General features: G+C 36.2%; 1 protein-coding gene across 7 annotated transcripts in view; it reads right to left on the bottom strand.

Annotated features, from left to right (window-relative positions):
• The window catches only part of FUT8 (fucosyltransferase 8), a 102,263-nt gene that overhangs the window by 79,870 nt on the left and 7,556 nt on the right, over positions 1-14,837 (bottom strand). For 4 of the 7 annotated variants that reach the window (XM_083863680.1, XM_083863676.1, XM_083863681.1 and 1 more), the window contains exon 2: positions 1,489-1,569. The gene's annotated coding sequence lies outside the window, so the exon portion shown is untranslated. Of the gene's footprint in view, positions 1-1,488; positions 3,292-4,388; positions 4,478-7,856; positions 7,872-14,837 lie in introns of those variants that run through there. The other 3 variants (XM_083863679.1, XM_083863678.1, XM_083863677.1) reach the window with 3 other exon arrangements.

Here is a 14,837-nt window from a genome sequence, read left to right as displayed (position 1 = left end):
TTGTTGTATTACATAACGTCACGTACAAGGGACCAGCCAATTCTGACTACAAGTGAGGTTTTGAGAAGTCATGAAAGTTCTTCTACTTTTCATTCATTTTCAGAGCCTGGAGCACACAGATACTACACATTGGGCTGGAGAGTTGGAGGGTAGAGTGGGGGAAAGACTGTTACAGTTTCCTAGTTACCTGCTAAAATATTTTTCCCCTCATTGTTTCTACTTAATACCAATAAAGCATTCCAACTAACTGCACTGGCTGGGAGGGATCTGGCAAGATTAGCCACTTCTAGTCTGAAGCTTCCACAGAAGCCTGTTCTTCCTCAAAGTCAAACCATGAGCATTACCACAAACTGCTGGGGTCAGAACTGGAAACAAGTCCTCTCACCAATAGGAAGCAGTCACAACAGCTAACCCAGTTTCAAGACACCTACCTGGACACTTAGAAAGCTATCACCATATTCTTTGTTCTGGCCTTGCCAGAAGGTCCCTAGAACATTATTTGAAATCTCACTTATTTTTTTCCTTTTTTTTTTTTTTTTTTAAATCAACAATTCATTGAACTCTTACAGTACCACAGTACTTCTAGTATTATAAGTGCACAAAATAAATCAAAATAATTGAGAGCACTTTAGATGTTGCCAGCTTGACAACCACTAGTTAGGTTGGGTGAATTGTAAAAGCATCAAATCTGCAACAAATTTGCATGAACTCTTAGTCTAATCTGTACAAATGCAGAAGTTTAAGAAATTTTCACAACTTTCTTATCATAATTAAGAATACTGATTATAACAGTCTTTTCTACAGTTGCACCAAAAAAAGAATAATGACATAGTATGCTTGGTTTCCAAGTTCACACCCAAATTCATCTTTCAGTGAATTCACTTTATTCTTTAAGCATTCTTCTCAAAACGAAGAGAGTTACCTTTCTGCTAAGTTTTATTTAAATTAAAAAAAAAAATGTGTCCTTAAACATAACTATTATGGGACCTTCCCAGGCCATAGGAATTTGAAGTATTAACTAGCACTGGATCTGGGGTATCCCAGAACACACAATACTTTCCACTCACAACAGCTTAGTTGCTTATAACTCTTGAAAAACTTCATGGAGTAGAGCCTGTGCCCAGCCTCTGCAGAAGCACAGCTTATCTCTGAGAAATACATGTCATATCTGCAATACAGATGGAAAGGGCACAAAAATACTGCCAAAGAAATACAGGATTTTGTACATAACACAGAGAGTACATAATGAACCTAGCAAAGAATTTCTCTTTTTAGAGATGAGAGGCAAAGAGAAGGTAGAGAAATAGGTGTAAGGAGAAACAAAAGGTGAAACGGGTATCTGATTGACCCATTTTGTCAATGATCAGTGAAAAGTGAAGGACCTGACCTCTCTTTTGCAATTTCCTTTTCTCAGCTGACAAAGGCTTATCAACAGAAGAGCAGTTTTCAGTTGTGAAGGCAACACCACAAAGAATGAGAAGTACTTACTTTCAAGCAATAATTATTGGTCAAATTAATACTTTTGGGGATCCTTCTTCCTCACTTTCATTTTGAAGCATAGGCAATCCTCTGAAAGTAGAAGAAGAAAAGATCATTAGTTTTTATCACAGAATCATTTAGGTTAGTAAAGACCTTTAAGATCATCAAGCCCAGCCATAAACCAACTGCTGCTAAGCCCACCACTAAACCATGTTCTTAAGAGGCACAGCTACATATCTTCCAAATTCACCCAGGGATGGATGCTCAACAGCTTCACCAAGCAGCCTATTGGAGTGCTTGACAACTCTTTCAGTGAAGAAACAATTGTCTTAAACAAAATCTTACTTTGGAATTATCAAGGCATGGAGTTTGCACATCATTTCCTAATAGTTACCTCACTAATTCAGAATGGCAGCAAACTAAACTTTGATTCCTGGCCATTTAACAGAAAAGCAATCACAAGCTGCACTATCAGACTCTGAAACAGCAATAATTTGGTTGTTGAAAAAGCTTATTTGTGAACCTGACTTCAAGGAAAGGAATGAAAGCAAGAAAAAGAAAAAAGAAATAAACAGGAAACCAATTAAAGCAACAATAGTTCCAGGAACAGGAACAAAAGAAAAAAAAATTATAAACGCTTCAGATAACTGACTTTTACTGCAATGAGAATTCTGGCAAATTAGTCTTATTTTTGAATAAAAATTAAGTGATTTTCTATTTCAAAGAGAAGCTTCAGCAGCTGTACTGCTAAATGAACAAGATGAACTGGCAACCCTAAAGCTCTCAAAAGCAGCAACAGTGATAAAAAACAAATCTGAATTCAGTGTTTTCCTATTCATGTAATAAATTATTTAAAGTAATCAGCACCTACAAAGTCAGAGCCCATGAACTTCCAAAAACAGAAAGCCTGAGGGAAATAAGGAGACAGCCTATTTTCACTTCTATTTGAGATGGATAGTTTGGGTATACTTTGGCTAAGGCACTCAATGAAAAGGTTATAGCTTTTGCTGTGATAAAGTACCTCAGAAATTCAAACAAAAAAAATACAACCCAGTTACTCCATGTATAAAAAGTAACATCAGAAAAAATAACTTGTTCTTTTATTGTAGCTCTCATCAAATCAGCTACACTGCCTCCTTCACAAAAATGGAGAGGTGAAACTTTCAGCTGAAGGTGACTCAAGGAGCCAAGCAGAACAAATTTTGGAGTCCACATGTCCCAAGGGGTAGCCCTACAGGGAACACATCAGAGCATGGTCTAGAAGGATGCTTACTGTTACTTTTGTATGAAGCATTGTCATGTATTTTCTTACAAATTCATCTTTCCAACCTCATTAACAAGTAGAAGGTAGTACATTATGTGAGCCATACATAAGGAAAAATAGATTTAGACCAATTGGCTCATGGTAAACATGAAGTGGAAATATTGACATTTCATATAACAAGAAGAACTATTACTAAATTTACAAGTTGATTTATTTGTAAGCAATAGAATTGCAAGCAGTACCAAAAGGCCTTCCAGTCCTACCAGGCTGGGCAAATCACCATGACTTACATTACTAAGAGGACAGAAATAAAGCTCTTTGGGTTTTTTTTCCAACTGTTCCATAAAAAGAATAGACAGTCACTTTACAGAAATTATGATTATCTTAAAACAGCCAGCCTACTATGAAACATTCAAAACTACCAAAATTTCACAAATTTACAGGCTAGTATTGCAAATAAATCCCTGAGATTTGAATTCTATTCGTAATGTAAAAACTGAAAGTATTTTAAAAAAATCTTTACATTTGTGTTTCAACCACTTCAAGAGTATTTACAAATATCACTAATTAGACAGTGGTTCTCTCCAGATAAATTTGCCCTCTTACACAGATCTTTTTGGAAATAAACGTCATGAAGCAATCTTATGAATAGGAAATTCTAGTTATACACCCAATTCTGACTTTGAATGCTCGATGTACACAGACTAGTCATTATCTTTTTTCTTTTTTTTTAATTAAACTATTTGTAAAAAAAAAAAAAATGTATCTTTATAAAGGATTCAATAACATCTGCAGTGTTCAATCCAGTCTCCTGCATTACAACCAAAACTGAGTCCAAAACATTTAATCAAAAATTTTCATATACTTTAAGTTGCATTTTAAAAAGACACAAAATTTGAAAGCACAAGAGCAAGGTAATAGAGCTCAAGGATGCCATAATTTAGTGACTGCAACTACAGAAATATTAGATGAAAATACCTGCATCATCTTAGGAATACAGAGGGTTGCAGCAAGGAGAAAGAAAAAAGGAAACACTTCTCCCATCCCTTCTCCATTTGACTGGGGCAAACTGATTTAATTCTGAACACAGACACTAACCCATATGCCAGGCCAGGACTACTTTCCCGATACCATAGGGCAGACCAGACGCATCACTTAAAACCCCACCTTTAGAGAATAGCAAATTGTCTCCACTTCAGAAGAAGATAACTATACACTAAGAAGTGAAAAAATGTAAACAATAAATATTCTCTTTGGATATGCACAGGATACCAGATGTAGCTCCAAGCATTCATAAAACTGAAAACTTTAGGACAAATAACAATCTAATAATTCTTTATCTGCTCTACCCCCATTTTCAGAGATTTCTGTTACTGTACTACCAGGAAATCTCAAATGTTCCTTTTTAATTTGTGAGTCCAGGATCAACCTTATCATTTTACAAGGTACTCTTACATAAATATGCAAAAGATCATCTCGAGCCACTGAGTTTCTCCCCATTACTGAGACTAGACCTCATCCTCTGATTTTCAAACAAGATTTGTTCCTAAATTTATGCCTCAGATATATCTATTTTCAGATGTTTCTCTCCCATATATGCCTTCCCACCCAATAAAGACTATTGTTATTTCTTCCCAGGTCTTACTTGCCAAATGTCTTTCTTCTCCTTTAAGAAGGGCAAGTTCAGCTTCATCACACTAACAGTTCTTTCTTATCCAAATGACTTGCTCTTCTCCAAGTGTGACTGTGATCAGAGCTAATGCCAATCTAAATGTAAATTGATGAATGCTTTATTGGCTGGTCCTAACAATCTGTTTTTAAAATCTAGAAACCAGCTAGTGGGGTTTAGAATCATGTTACTCTCACCAAGCCACATAGTCTGAGAAGGAAGCAGATCAAGAGCTGGATGATACAACAGCAATCTGCCTCTTGTCACCAGCCTAGTTCTATCAGGAGTTCTCATCAGTGCTCAAGTACATGAATTTGCAATCTTTTTTTTTTTTTTTCTATTTATTAAACACTTTCTATTACTCCAAACACATGAATCTGCTCCTAATCATGATAATCCTACCTTCCCTAGTACAAGCAATTTCTGAAGCACACAGACCAGCTAATTTAGTATAGTCACCCACATATTCCACTGCTGGCTCTACAGCTCCGAGTTTCAAGAGAAGTGACTGAGCCTACGTTAGGGAGAGCACTGCATGAAAATAATCTATTTTAAACAACTTAAAACACTTAAACAAAACAAAACCACTTAAAACAAACAAACCAACAAACAAAATCAGTAAATTGGTAAAGAAAAAGAAATGGAAAATTCTCTAAGCCTCTAAAAGTGAGCCTCAGAACATGATTTTTTCCAGTTTTAAGAGATAATGTATGTTTCTAATGGAGAAGTAGGTATATAACTGAAAAACTGAATTTAATTTCTCCTATATCCATCAGTCCATCTGTCTGGTAACACTGATAAATGCTGGTACTAAGCAAATTTCCTGAAACAAATATGGAAAGAAAAACATCCCACAGAGACAGAAGGAAAGCTAATCTTTTAAGTGTATATATTAAGAAAATCATATAGAGTTTTCTATATACATAATAGAGTGGTTTGGGGGTTGGTTTTGTTGCATTTTTTTTCTTCAGATTTCATACTGCTAAGAGCTAAAAAAGGTACAAAGGTATATGCAAGGTACAAAGTCAAATCATCAAACTTCTAATGCACAGAGAAAAAGCTCTCAGGAATCATCTGTTTTGCAGAGAAGTGCACAGGATTCTTTCTGCAGTTCAATTTGATATAGGAGATTCCCCTTCAAACAAGCTGTGATTACCACTGGTTTGAGAAGGACATGCAAGTTGGTCAATGAAATTCCACTTTCAATCAAGCCAGATTTGGGAGCATTATTCCTCAATAGTCATCAAAATAAGCATAAAAGACAAAGATCTCCCCACACTTGTTTCCCTTTGTCACAGTTCTTTGCCACTCTGACCTTGTTCTAAGAGTACACCACAAACAACTAGGAATAAAATTTAGTATCATTAAGTAATGATACCCTATCCTATACAGAAGAAAATATAAAATAGTTGTTTTAAGGTATGAAATCTCTTCACGATATTAAAATTTTGACATATAATAGTTCCTCAAGGCACAAACTCGGAACACTCTACAAAACTGATGCAGTACACAGAAGAGTGCACGGACATATTAAAGGGCCAAATGAAGAATTAAGTTATATTTTAAAAATCCCAAACAGAAACATATTTTTAACCTATCCACTTGCCAGGAGGTAGGTGACTCAGAAGGTAATAAACCTATGTAACACTGCACAGTTCTCAAGTTCTTTCCTGCTCCTCTCCTTCAAGACACACCAGCCCAACCATTTGACTGATTTCTTCCTTTCATTTACATGGCCCTAGCTGACACATCCCATTACTCCTGGAAGACACATCACTGTTGTTCAGTATGTGCAGGCCCACATTTTTCACTTTGCAAAGTTTCGTGTATGCTAGAGTGACATTGCTAATGCATTACACTATTGCATGTGTAGTGCAAATTTGGGGAAAATTTGGAAAAACACTTCAAGCACTGGACCTCTTTTAGCTCTCTCAAATCCAGGAAAACATATGCTTCTTTTCCCCAGAGTTCCACTTTTTCTCAGCCATGTGAAGTGCCATCTGTGCTTCCCAGCCTGGCAGGCTAAAACTCTGCTGTCATTCAAATCACCAGTGAGCAAATTAAAGGCAAAGACTGTCCTCTTTAATAAAATAACAAGACTTACAAATGGCAACCTAGATCACAGCTCCAAAGGAATGAGTGGCAAGTGTGGGTAGCTAAAGGGTCACGGGGAGGAGAAGGTGGCAAACAGTAGAATATCTCCAGAGCCTCCTTGTAAACTTCTGCTTCTTAGCAAACTAACACAAAAACTATGGGAATAAAATCAAGGTTAGATGGAAATCTTGGAAAGTAAACAAAAATATAACTCAACTGACACAACACTTTTTGTGAGATACTCCATCCTGTTAGAAGGCAGACTTGGCTCAGGGAGGACAGATACACAGGGTGGGGCAGGAAATCTTATCTTGAAAATCTTAAGATTAGCACATCTGTTCTGAAACAGAGAATGCAACAGAAGCCAAACACTCCACATAACATTAAAATGGAGAAGTTATAGTGAGCAGGAAAATGTAGACCTCCTATAAATTACCAAACCAGAAAATTTAAGTAGATGAGGGAGTTGGATGGACTGCTGAGATTGGTTGGTTGTTTGCTTGCTTGCTTGGTTTGGGAGATTATTTGTTTTTTGGGTTTTTCTGGTTGTTGGGTATGGTTTGGGGGTTTTTTCTAGACAGCTAGTAGAATCATTCAAAGCATAAGATTTAATATTAATGATTCACAGACTATGCCTTTTAGGAAGCAGATCACAGATAAACTGAGTTAACCTCTAGTTGGTAACTGGTTTAACTATTGTCTTTACAATACAATGCCTTACAAAGTTAACTTTACAGATTACATCAATATATTAATGACTAAAACTTTCCCAGACACTGACTTGAAAATCATCATATAAGAACAAGTCCTGAAATATTTCTGATAAAGGCCAACTGCACTCTCCCAACCTCTGGGAACAATCTGAGGGTTATCACATGGCTGGGAAAACTTCCAACTGAGCACATAGCTACCTATTTTAAAGCTGAAAGATTAACAGAAAGGACAAATCTCAATCTGTGCCAGCTGTCCCCTCTAACAGACAATGGTCCACTTTATTAGTGATGATGCAGTCAAAAGGGATTTGAAATGAAACCAGCTTAAGGAAACTAAAATTAAGTGCAGATAAAGTCTGGAAAAGTACATTAAAAAAGCAGAGAAAGTAGTAACTATCTTCAGAAATTCAACCGAAAGAATGAGAAAATTTGAAGGAAAGAAAATCACACAGAAAGAACACTCTCTGTAGACACAGGCTAATGAATTAAAAGACTGGGAAAAAAACTGTCAGGAAAACCCAATTAAGAATGTTGTTAAATGAGAATACAGTCAACATACAGAAGAAATAACGATCTACAAGCTGAAATGCTGGCAAACCTGCTCATTTAAAACCAGGTCAAGAAACAAAATTCAAACCTGGGTTTGAGTTCGAGGGAGGAAATTGCTCATGCACTACAACCTCATGTTTATTTGTTACTAGTTGCAGTAACAGTTCAAAAGAGAAAGTTCATGCTACCAAAAGACAATGTTTGACAGTCACAGGAAAAATAAAATAAACCAGCAAGCTTCACAGAAGAAGAAAGACAGTACCATACATGTCACTGAAAACTGAAAAACAACTGTGATGTTGAAAACACAACACAAAGGAACATGGCTGTAAGCCAAAAAAAAAGAAAGTCTTATTTGTTTATAGTTCATATTTATATCAAAAAAGCTAGAGAACCTTGCTATTAATTTTGCAGGATCATTTTAAACTGTGGAATTTAATTCACCCTATCAAAGTTCTGACATAAAGCACGTAAAGTTTTTTAAAAATTAAAAATATAGACTTTACTACCCACTGCAAATACCAGCCTACAAATACCATTACTCAAGTCTTTTACAGTCAAAGAAAATTTATATTGAAAGAGATGTGAACACACAAGAGAAATATCAACACCAAGAAAACTATTAAAAATCCTCTATGTATGAAATTGAAATAATTAATTTAGTAAATTGAAAGAAAGAAACCACATTTCTGATTGTGCCTTAGGTGCCTCACCCTTTTCCTTCATTTTTTTTCTACCTTCTGAAAAAGATAAGTTCTTCAAACCTACCCATAATGAGCACATGGTTTGATTTTACTCTGGAAATTATACTAGAAATTTGTACATAACTTCATCTTTCCTTTAAAGGCTTTCAAAAAAGAACCAAATAAAAATCATAGCACTTTATTCCAAAGCCTATCATCGATCAGCTTGAGTGAGTCTGCTTTTATTAACTGACTGGTCAAGTAGCAGTGCATTAACAAGACTGTGGTCAACCTCACTGCTGTGACTCAGACCCACACCAGCAGCTGTGCAGATTTCAAAGACAGTATCAATTCTATGCTGCTGCCACTGCTCCTCTGTGGGAAGGCTAAGAAACAGATGCAAAGCAGCGTTCAGCAACCAGGAAGCTGAGAAAAAAGGAACACACAACACTGCTTCCCTTGAGAGAGCAGTGCAGCTTCATATTTATCAGACATGGTAAATGTTCATGTTTATCAGACAGGTTAATCAAAGGTAGATCTTCAAACAAATCTTCAAATAAAGTCAAGGAGACTATCAAAGTTAAGATCCTGGCAATAAAGATCAAAGAAGTGGTCACAGATTTTCAATAACAAAACGTGAAAGATCTTCCTCCAGTGTCTGTTAGGTGCCTGATAATGAAGGAAGCTGAAAATCTGTATAAAATATAATTTCATCAGTATAAATATTATACAGAAAACCCATGCAATTTGTATCATTCAGTGCAACAGAAAATTACTTGGAATATATTTTTTGATACTTCACACCAAGTTTTATAGAACTTAAATGTTAGGGAAAAAAACACATACTAATGCTAGAGTACTTTTCAGTTCAGAGGGATTTCAGGTCTTTTACATTGCTGTTATTTGAAAAATTTTTGACATCTTTTCCTTGAACAGGCTTCACCAGAAACAGACTAAAAGAGCATGGTATTAAGAGACTAATCCTTCAAATGTACACTTTAATGTTCCTCCTGAAGTGGTGGTTATTTTCCTATCTCCCACTTTTACTATCTATTAGCCAATCTTGTATAACTTTCTTACTCCTCTCATGCTTAATTTATGAAGAAAATCTTTAGCAAATTATACATACATCCTTCCTACTTAGGGATAAAAAGCAAAAAAGTTACATGTTGATTTTCAGTCAAGTTGAATTTCATCTTTTTTCTCTTTCAGTTTATAATGTATGAAAGAGAGCAGACAGACACTACAATGAATTTACTATGGGTTAAAGGCTCTACAAAAAAAGTGCTTCATTCACACCCAAAGCAAGTATATATTGGTAGTAAGTCATGTTTCCCTACACTACCCAATGACTGTGGTACAAGCCACCCTACGTGACCAGTATAATCAGGTATAGTTTTATAATTTTGTATAAACATCTGTCTATAAGCATATAATATGGATATGTCTAATCTATACTAAACACATAACCCAGTTTTCAAACAGCAAAGCCCTTTATAAATTGTTTAATGAATTCTGTTTTCCTTTGTAAACAGCTGCTTCATTTAACCACAGATCACCTTTTCCCATCAGTCAAGAAATACTGACAGACACCAAGCAAAGAAAACAAGGCAGTACTCAAACACCAACAGACACAGAATCGTGAAAATAGAGTTTCTGCTAAATCCTGATCCTAGCAACAGGACAGTAGGAAAAGAAAAGGTAGTATATGGACAAACTCTGGGAAACATTACATTGAGACAATGCTAAAAAAAGCATGTGTAATCTTAAGCCTGACATATAAGCAAAATTTGTAGCAGCTTTCACTGTACACTTAGTTTTACAGAGATGTAGTTTGACATGAGTGCTGTCCATCACTGAACTCATTAAAGAGCCTACTGGATAAAGAAGGACAAACTTGTCACTACACTTCATACATTTCCATCATGAAATATAAAGTCTAAAGCTGAAAAAGTGCAAGATAAAAGACAGATGAGAGACAAAATGTTTTGGTGAAGCTCAAAATGCACCCTCAAGAACTAATGAGTCTGCCTTCCAAATAGCTTTTCTCTACACACTATTGTCACCAATTACACATATGTAATTAGTGCAATTAAGGGGAGACAGACACCTGTAATAGTACAAGTGTCATTAGAAATCAGTTCAAATGACAATATTCCAATTTGGTTTACCATTGTTTATTCTTAAATAAACCTGTATTTTTTTATGTTAGCACATACTAACTGCACACCTGGGACTATCCACTTTCAAAATAACAGTAAGTCTTCACACACCATATCCAAACACAGCTGAAGAATTCTCAGATGGGAATCCACAGTTCACAGCATTTTTTTTAATCTACAATCACATTTGACCTAACGTAAGAATAAAAAAAAAAAGCCATAGTCTAAGGGCCCTGAGCTCTAGATACAATTCAACACCAGGTGATGACAGTAAATAAACACCATATTAATAGAATACTTTCAAGCAACAGCCAAGAAAAGAACTGTCCAAAGGAGCATTCCAACTGTTTCTATTTCACAGGACTAAGAATTTCAAAAAGAACAGTTAAAACTATGACCTTTTTTTAATAAGATATGCTTAAACCAGATAAATAATCAATTTCATTGCGGTTGCTTCCGCCAGGGATGGTAAGAAGTTAAATACTACACAACTGTAGAAGACTTCAAGAGAGAAGCCACTAACAAAAGGTTATCAATCTAAAGATTCCAGATTTGCTCATGAATTCGAGGAGCTCGTACATAACAGAATGGCACAGAGAAGATTAAGTACACAAGCAGTTCTTTACTGTCCTAGAAGTCAGATCACAGTAAACCCCTTAAGGAAACAAAAAACTGGCTACAAAACATGTTTGACTTGCAGTTGCCAGTGAGTTTTACTCACTATTTACAAATCTCTCAGCAGGAAACAGTTTTCAGGAATACCCAGGTTGCACCTCTGCTATCTAACACAGTATGACCATATTGTAGCATTTTACACAAGCATCACGAGGCAACATATTTTAATGAAAATTTAAGGACTGTGAAAAAGTATTTCTGTATTTATATTAGCTACGTAAACATGAAAAAAGTCAAAAGACATGACTCGGCATGAAAGCGGTTCAGAACCTTCAAGACAGCACTCTGAAATAAACAAGATACAATTCTGCTTACTTCTTTTCACACTTGTTTTCCAATATAACCATGTAATTGATACCCTGGTTAACATTCCTGATGGGACACTAAACTATTACCTCCATTTACTAGCTCTGATTTTTGAAAGCATAAAAAATTAGTCATATAAATCTATAAAATCAAAAGGCCAAGATTAATCATTTCATTTTCAACACAGTTTATAGCAAACACCTCTCCTATGAGGAAAGACTGACAGAATGGGGTTTGTTCAGCCTGAAAGAGAGAAGGCTTCAGGGTAACCTAATTGCTGCCTTCCAGTACCTGAAGGGAGCCTGCAAGGAAGGCAGAGAGGGATTTCTGACAAGAGCATGTAGTGGCAGGGGATGGCTTCAAACTGAGAATAGATCTAGATCAGATAATATGAAGAAATTGTTTCCTGTGAGGGTGGTGAGGCACTGAAACAGGCTGCCTGGAGGAGATGTGGATGCCTCATCCCTTGAAGCATTCAAGGCCAGGCTGGGACTCTGAGAAACCTGGTCTAGGGAAAGGCATCCCTGCCCATAGTAGGGTGGTTGGAACTCAATGATCTTTAAGGTCTCTTCCTACACCAACCATTCTATGACTCCATGACATTCAGGATATCACACCAATGCCTTAAACAGCATGGCATGACTTGAAAATACCTGAAAATCTGTACTATATTGTACCACAGTCAATTTTATGCTTGTCTTCCAAATCTCTCCTCTAAGAAAAGCAGGATGTTACATAAGCAAGAGTAAAACTGGAATCAGATAGGCCAAAGTACTATGAAAGGGTTCCCCAAAGTTGACAAACATAAAATGACCAATCAAAGATCAGATAGGGCAGGGGAAATACATGTCACATCAACAAAAACTGCAGGTAAAAAGGACTTAGATTTAATCTTTTCCTAATGACAACTGATGTCCACTTGACATGAACAGTTGGATAAGGTATTTTAACCACAGGTGAAACCTGTAACTGTGAAAAAAACCAACACTAGGGACATGCATGCAGTTAACCAACCCACTTAGCAGGCAAACAAATGTGACAGTCCCCCTCTATTCTTGTGAAGAATGAGCAAGCCCACCCCAAAGAGCCACAGCACAAAAACAGCAAACCTGAGACTGGTAGAGGTGGAATAGTAAATGTACTCACAATCTACATAAGAACATGTACCACAAAAGGCAGTCTTGGAAGGCTTAACTAAAAATACAGTTGGTCACAAAACTGTGACTGTCTCTTCAAAGCCAGGACAGCGGGATCTTATCTGCTGCAGGACATCAGGAAACAGTGGATTTGAAGTAAGTAAAAATCAATGCTCTGTAAAACAGTATTTCAAACTCATTCTTTGGAAAGTCTAGCATCAAAACATCTCTGGTGAAGAGATCCAGCATATCCTATTACATCTCAACACATGGTTTTATGACCCTATGTCAGATTTCAGTACTTGGGATATTTCCTATTCTCAACAGCTTGAAGCAACTAGACGTGTTCAGTCAATGTCTGAGGATAAACTGCAAGTGACTTCATGTACACATACAGAAGGGTCTTAAGAGCAAGTAAATGAATACAGCCCATGTTGTCTCAGCTCTTCTGTAGACACAGAATCTGCAGAATTATTAACATTACCTATGCATGATGCTGCAGTACGTTGTACAGGAAAACCAAACAAGCATTTTAAATTATGCTGATCTCTCTGTATCTCATATCTATGCCTGGCTCCTTGAGAGACCAATATTTCTTTGCTCTACTTATACTGAATTCTTCATCTGTAAGAGCACTATCTGTTGTAATTAAATGAAGAAAGAAAAAAGTGCTTTCTCACATGCATTAGAAGGATCCTGCTGCCACTGAAAAAAAAAATTACATCAGAAAAGAACATCAACAACCTGCTAGGGAACATCCCCTCCTCCCTAGGAAGTCCACAAAGCATATATCTGCAGAATTTGAAAACATTGTCATAGGGTGTAATGTAAGCTGCCACAGTACCAAAATTCCCATCCATCTTTATAGCCTGGCAGAGCAAACTTCAGAGTATTGATACCTAGTCCAACATCACTTCATTGACGTTAAAAGAAAAAAAACATTGCAAAGAGAATATCTAGCAGTTCAATCCAAAATCCAGACTGCTGAGTAGGCATCTACAATGAAGAATAACTCAAGGAGAACATCTTTCAATGCCACTGAATTCCTCCAGTGGGCCACATGAGGAAAAAGGTGTAATTCATGCTGTCCTAGCTGCTATAACTTAAAAACACCCCAAGCAATAAATAGATCAAAAAGTCAGATGCTGTACTGTTAAAAAACAAATCCCAAGATAACTGTGAAACAGATTTAGTTATTGAACAGAAATGTGAAGACATGCATTGAGATGATTGTAAACTGTGAACAAGTCATTCTAAACCCAGACTACAGAAAAAGGAAGGGCAGAGACTGACTAAGCACACTGAGGCATGGCACAGTACCACAAAGGAGTCTCAGTGAAACCCTCAAAAGGAAAATATTTATGTTTGGTTTCAAGTTTTTCTCCTGTATATTCAAATCTTGGCCTAAATAAGAAACAAATGCTTGCCTAGGCAGCTGAGAAAAACTAAAGACACAGGTGCCCTGCCATGAATGGTTTTATACAATCCAGGGTTGGAGAAAATCAAAAAGAGGGTGTGGAGAGAGAGTATCCATTGACACATTACATCTACATTAGATGACTGTATCCTTGAGAGGGAACAGTTTTTGTTGTTGCCACATGAGTGTCAAATAAAGGAAGTTGTTTAGCAAACACTCAAAGGAGAAAAAAGTGAGCTATGTATAGCATATCAGGTATACTACATATTTTATCATTTTAAATAGAGGCACAGAGCTAAAGACAAAGGTTCCAGGCAATCTGAAAGCTCACATTCTGAACTTGGTCAACAGGATTTTCCTTAGAGGCAAAGGGCTTAAAGAAGAAATTTCTGTAATTGAAAACATTAATAATTTAAACAAATATTTTTGCAAATATGTTCTATGAACTCTTCAACAAGCAGTAGATTGGATAAATACTTAGTTTAATATTTATTACATAGAAGAACAAAAACACCTTCAAAAATAAACTCAAAAAAGCTTAACAAATATATTGGTACCCATACGAATCACATTTACCTTGAAAAGTTATTGTGTCACTGCACAAACAAATTACGGCGAAGTAAAAGATAAGTAATATAATAAACTAAAGATGAACATTGGGAGGCTATTGGAAGAGAATTCCTACTGCTC

Source organism: Zosterops lateralis (genome assembly GCF_965231275.1).
Source record: "Zosterops lateralis genome assembly, chromosome: 6".
NCBI classification, from domain to species: Eukaryota; Metazoa; Chordata; class Aves; order Passeriformes; family Zosteropidae; genus Zosterops; species Zosterops lateralis.
This window is presented reverse-complemented; position numbering and strand designations above follow the sequence as displayed.